This window comes from Dendrobates tinctorius, unplaced genomic scaffold (genome assembly GCF_039654945.1).
Source record: "Dendrobates tinctorius isolate UK_male_01 unplaced genomic scaffold, ASM3965494v1 ptg000160l, whole genome shotgun sequence".
NCBI lineage: Eukaryota > Metazoa > Chordata > Amphibia > Anura > Dendrobatidae > Dendrobates > Dendrobates tinctorius.
In genome coordinates this window covers 7,962,687-7,968,262 of record NW_027361827.1, presented here as the reverse complement: position 1 = coordinate 7,968,262, position 5,576 = coordinate 7,962,687, and positions in this window count along the sequence as shown.

The window sequence follows — 5,576 nt, the reverse complement described above, 5'->3', positions numbered from 1 at the left end:
CGACGAATGAGACAACTTGATCCCCAATCGTGAGCAAAAAGCTTTCCAAAACTTCGCCACAAACTGGGTACCCCTATCAGACACTATGTCCGACGGAACTCCGTGCAGTCTGACCACCTCCTGCACAAAGACCTGAGCCAACGTCTTAGCGTTGGGCAAGGAAGGCAACGACACAAAGTGCGCCATCTTCGAAAATCGATCAACCACCACCAGGATGACCGTGTTCCCCGCCGAGGCAGGCAAGTCTGTGATAAAGTCCATGGAGATTTCTGTCCATGGCCAACTAGGTATCCCCAGAGGCTGTAGAGTGCCAGCAGGACGGGTTCTGGGCGACTTGGCCCTGGCGCACGTGATGCAAGCTGTCACGTAGGAAACCACATCCTGCCGGATTTTTGGCCACCAGAAGCGGTGCGATACCAGTTCCAAGGTGCCCTTAACCCCTGGATGACCGGCCAGGACCGAGTCGTGGTGTTCCCCCAACACTTTAAGACGAAGATGAAGGGGTACGAACGACTTATTAGCGGGAAGTCCTGGTGGTACCTCCTCCTGGGCCTCGGCAATCTCCGCCTCTACCTCAGTCGTGAGAGCCGAAACCACTACACCTTCCTGGAGGATGGGTACCGGCTCTTCCCGAGGTTCTCCCCCCGGAAAACACCTGGACAAGGCATCCGCCTTGGTGTTTTTCGCCCCAGGACGGTAATTCACCAGAAAGTTAAAACGTGTAAAAAACAATGCCCAGCGAGCCTGCCTGGGAGACAGACGCTTGGCCGACTCCAGATAGAGCAGGTTTTTATGGTCGGTGATGACTGTGACCTGGTGGGCCGCCCCCTCCAAGAAGTGTCGCCATTCCTCAAAAGCCAATTTGATGGCCAACAACTCCCTGTTGCCGATGTCGTAATTCCGTTCGGCCGGCGACAGCTTCTTGGAGAAGTAGGCGCATGGACGCAAATTGCTCAAGGACGAGCCCTGTGACAGTACTGCCCCCACTCCCACCTCAGACGCATCGACCTCCACCGTAAAAGGTTTAGATACGTCCGGTTGCACCAGAATGGGGGCTGAAGCAAAACGGTTCTTCAGAAGCTCAAATGCACGCACCGCATCCTCAGACCAGATAGCGAGATTGGTACCTTTTTTCGTCATGTCCGTGAGCGGTTTGGCTATAGTAGAGAAATTCTTAATAAACTTCCTATAATAGTTGGCAAACCCAAGGAACCGCTGGAGCGCTTTTAGATTACCAGGCCGTTCCCATCGCAGCACCGCTTGCACCTTCGCGGCATCCATTTTAAACCCTGCGGCGGACACAATATATCCCAAAAAAGGCAACTCTTGAACAAAAAACACGCATTTTTCAAGCTTAGCATAGAGCTTATTCTCACGGAGCAGCTGTAACACCTGCCTGACATGCTCTAAATGAGTGTCCTGGTCGCTCGAATAAATAAGGATATCATCCAGGTACACAATCACAAATTTCCCCAGCACATGAGCAAATACATCATTTATGAAATGTTGGAACACAGCAGGCGCGGTTGTCAATCCAAATGGCATAACTAGGCTTTCAAAATGACCCTCAGGGGTATTAAATGCCGTCTTCCACTCATCCCCCTGACGGACCCTTATGAGGTTATATGCCCCCCTGAGGTCAAGTTTGGAAAACCACTTCGCACCAGCCACCTGGTTGAACAAATCAGGGATCAGAGGCATCGGGTAGGGATCACGGACCGTAATCTGGTTTAACTCCCGGAAATCCAGACACGGGCGTAACCCCCCATCTTTTTTCTTAATGAAGAAAAACCCCGCTGCTACAGGTGAGGATGAAGGCCGGATGTGCCCTTTACTTAAACTCTCCGCAATGTAGTCCTTAAGAGCTTGTCTCTCCGGACCAGAAATACTAAACATCCTCGCCTTTGGCAATTTAGCCCCGGGTTTTAACCTAATTTGACAATCATAGGCTCGATGTGGAGGTAGTTCTGAGCAACCCCTCTCAGAGAATACGTCCGCAAAATCCTGCAATGCCTCCGGAAGGCTGGGCTTCACGGCGGACACACATGTGGCCAAGCAATTCTCCTGGCAGAAACTGCTCCACTGGACTATGTCCTGGGTTCTCCAGTCAATCACCGGGTTGTGCTTAGACAACCATGGGAAACCCAGGACTATTTGTGCTGGGAGATTATTGAGTACCTTACATGTAACCCACTCAGAATGTAGGACCCCAATGTGGAGTTTAACCTCAGCTACAAACTCAGTAATCTCCCCCTGTGGGAGGGGAGCGGCATTAATGGTAACCATGCGAATAGGATGAGGGAGTTTTTCGATCTTGAAACCTGCCATGCGTGCAAACTCCTCATCCATGAGATTGGTGGCTGAACCGCTATCCACAAACACTGATATTGGTAGCTCTCTGCCCGCAATAATAACCCTGGCAGGGAGCATACATTGAGATACCATCATGGAGGATATGCATACGCTCAGTTGGGCCTCCTCCATACCCTCTGAGCTTACCAGTTTTCCGCCGGTGCGACTTTCTTTGGTAGCACAGGACAAGCATTTACATAATGATCTCTTTTACCACAGTAAAAACATGCTCCATGCTTCCTGAACCCAGGAACGCGACGCTGCACATGTGATACCCCAGCGATTTGCATAGGTTCCGTGGGCTCATCTGCAGCAACCACACTGGCACCCCTGCTTTCCCCCAGAGGCAGCGTCTCCTGCGCCCCTTGACGCAAACGGCGATCAATGCGTATAACCAAACTCATGGCAGATTCTAACGATGCAGGAGTCTCATACATCAGGAGGGCCTGTTTAACTCTTTCTGAGACCCCATGAATAAACTGACTCCGCAGCGCTGGGTCGTTCCACTGTGTGTCTACTGCCCAACGGCGAAATTCTGAACAATAGTCTTCCGCCATACGTTCCCCCTGACGGAGGGTGCGGATTTTAGATTCTGCTAAAGCCAATCTGTCGGGGTCATCATAAATGAGCCCGAGTGCTGAAAAAACATTCTCAACCGAATGAAACGTAGCAGAGTCGGCTGGTAAGGAAAACGCCCATGCTTGGGGGTCCCCACTCAGTAATGATAACACCAGACCCACCCGCTGAGCCTCATTACCTGAGGAGACCGGGCGCATGCGAAAGTATAACTTGCAGGCCTCCCGAAAGATGACAAATTTGCTGCGTTCCCCAGAATATCGTTCAGGCAGCGGAATCTTAGGCTCTGCACCTGCACCAGCAGAAGCCACTTGTACATTAGCTACAACCAGGCCCTGCTGCTGAACTGCCCCCTTCAACTCGGTGACCTGTACGGACAGCGCCGCCAACTGGCGGTTTATGGAAGTCATGGAATCCATGGAAAAATGTTGGGCCGATTATAATGTTATGCGAGGCCTAGGTCGAAGGAGGCTGACAAAACCCGGGCCCCTGCGGAGTCCCTCAAACTAGGGAAAACCCTGTCTGACCCTCAACTCAGGGTTTTTGCTAAAGGTGCAAATGCCTGAGCCTCCAGCCTCTCCTTATCTCCTGCTCAGCCCTAAGCTGAACCCTCCACCCTCCACCCAGTGAGTTGTCAAACCACCAAAACCCACACAGTAATGACAGACAGGGAGAACTTAAACCGCACCGCGCCGCATACACACAGAACAATACTATAATGTGAACAGGGCAAAACAAAGCACAAATATAGGAAGGCGAAAAGGTAACAACGGATCATACGACACCAGATATGAATTTCTCTCTCCAACACCTCCACTCCAGACCGGGACCACTTGGCACAAAACACAAGCTATAATCGGCGACGCCCACAGGCCAGCACGACTATTTAAAGACCGTGGGCGTGACCAAACATCCCACCTGATTTCCAGCTAGATTAACCCCAGATAACCTGAGTAAAATCAAGCCGGCGCCACTGAGGCTAAAGTGGACGGAGATGGAACTACCGCTGCCTGCCGGACGCTGTGGTGTGAACAGCGTCCGACATGACAATTACATGAACTTCCCTGTTTATAGCATTTGCACTCTCCCCATGCCCCTTCATACTTTCTCCCTCTCCTCTCCCCTCCTCCTTTTTCTTCCTCTCCCTTCCCTTATCATCTCTTATCTTCCTTCCTCTACATTCCTGGATGTCAGGTATAATGATTCCATGATTTAAAGGGTAACATGGGTCACAGAAGGATGTCTCTTCCTGTTATGGCTTCCTCTTCCCCACTTAGGTATTATGGGTCACATAAGGATGTCTCTTCCTGTTATTGCTTCCTCTTCCCCACTTAGGTATTCAGACCTATCTAACAGGTCTCACACTGTTCAGTTAGGATAGGGTAATTTAGAAATGTATTTGGAGGGTTGTCCTCCTGATTCATACACAATTATTGGTCTTCTCTGTACTTTGTTATCTGTCTTTGTCGCCCCCCTCCTTCCACTCCCACATAACAATACGATTGAATGGCTAAATTAAGCTTTGTCTCCTTCAATGTCAGACGATTTAACAGTTCCACAATACGAAGCCAGATTTTATATCATTTACATAAAAAGAGAATCACCATGGCCATGATTCAAAAAACACATTTTAAATCTTCTTCAACACCTAAATGCAACAAAAAATATTATACAGTATGGTCACATTCCACTAACCCATCCAATAAAATTAAAGGAGTCTCTATTGCCTTTCATAAATTTCTACACATGCTGGTTATAGACTCAAAAATTGACATAGAGGGCAGATACATATTTTTAAAGATTTCCAAAGCCAATAAGATCTTTGGCATTGCTAGCACTTGTTTTCCTAACTCTGATCAGGGCTCATTTGGTGTGAAGACGCTGCAGACTCTGGATGGGTTTGCTGGAGGGTCTTGTATCATTTTGGGCTGGGATCTCAACATCCCTAGGGACCCTCAATTGATTCCTCATTGGGTAAGTCGCCTGTTCCCTTTTAGGCAGTCATCAAGATCAAAAGAAAATTAGAACAGCTTCATCTGGTGGATTTATGGTATGTACTACACCCAGGTCAAAAAGACTACAGCCATCACTCCTCCATACACAACACATTTAGCCATATAGACTATATATTCATATCCCAATCCCTCTTAGATGCCTGTCCCATTGGATCTTTTTTGTGGTCTGATCACGCGCCAGTCCTGGCATCCTTGGACCTAATATTACAACCTCCTAAAAATTTCTCATGGAGACTTAATGATTACTTATTACGTGACCATCTTTGTTCCAAAGCAATTGAAGAAACCATAAGCACATTTGTGGAAACCCACAAAAATGATAGTACTAGTATTACCATAAAATTGGAAACCTTGAAATGCATGCTAAGAGGTATTTTCAGAGCCCATGGTTCTAGAATCAAAAAAGAAAAGGCAGAGAACTTGAAAAAACTCCTTTCTGTCATGACTCTGGGCAGGATGGTTCTACCTCCATCCTGGTCAGGTCAGGGTTAATTTTAGTTCGCCTCTCTTTGGTTCTGGGACGGTTATTTAATGTTGGCAGTTTGTGGATTTGGTGTTGGTGATACTTCCGTATACTCGGTTTCTGGTTGCTGACCCAGGTTTCTCTTCCATATTCATGTGTCTCTGTGCTTG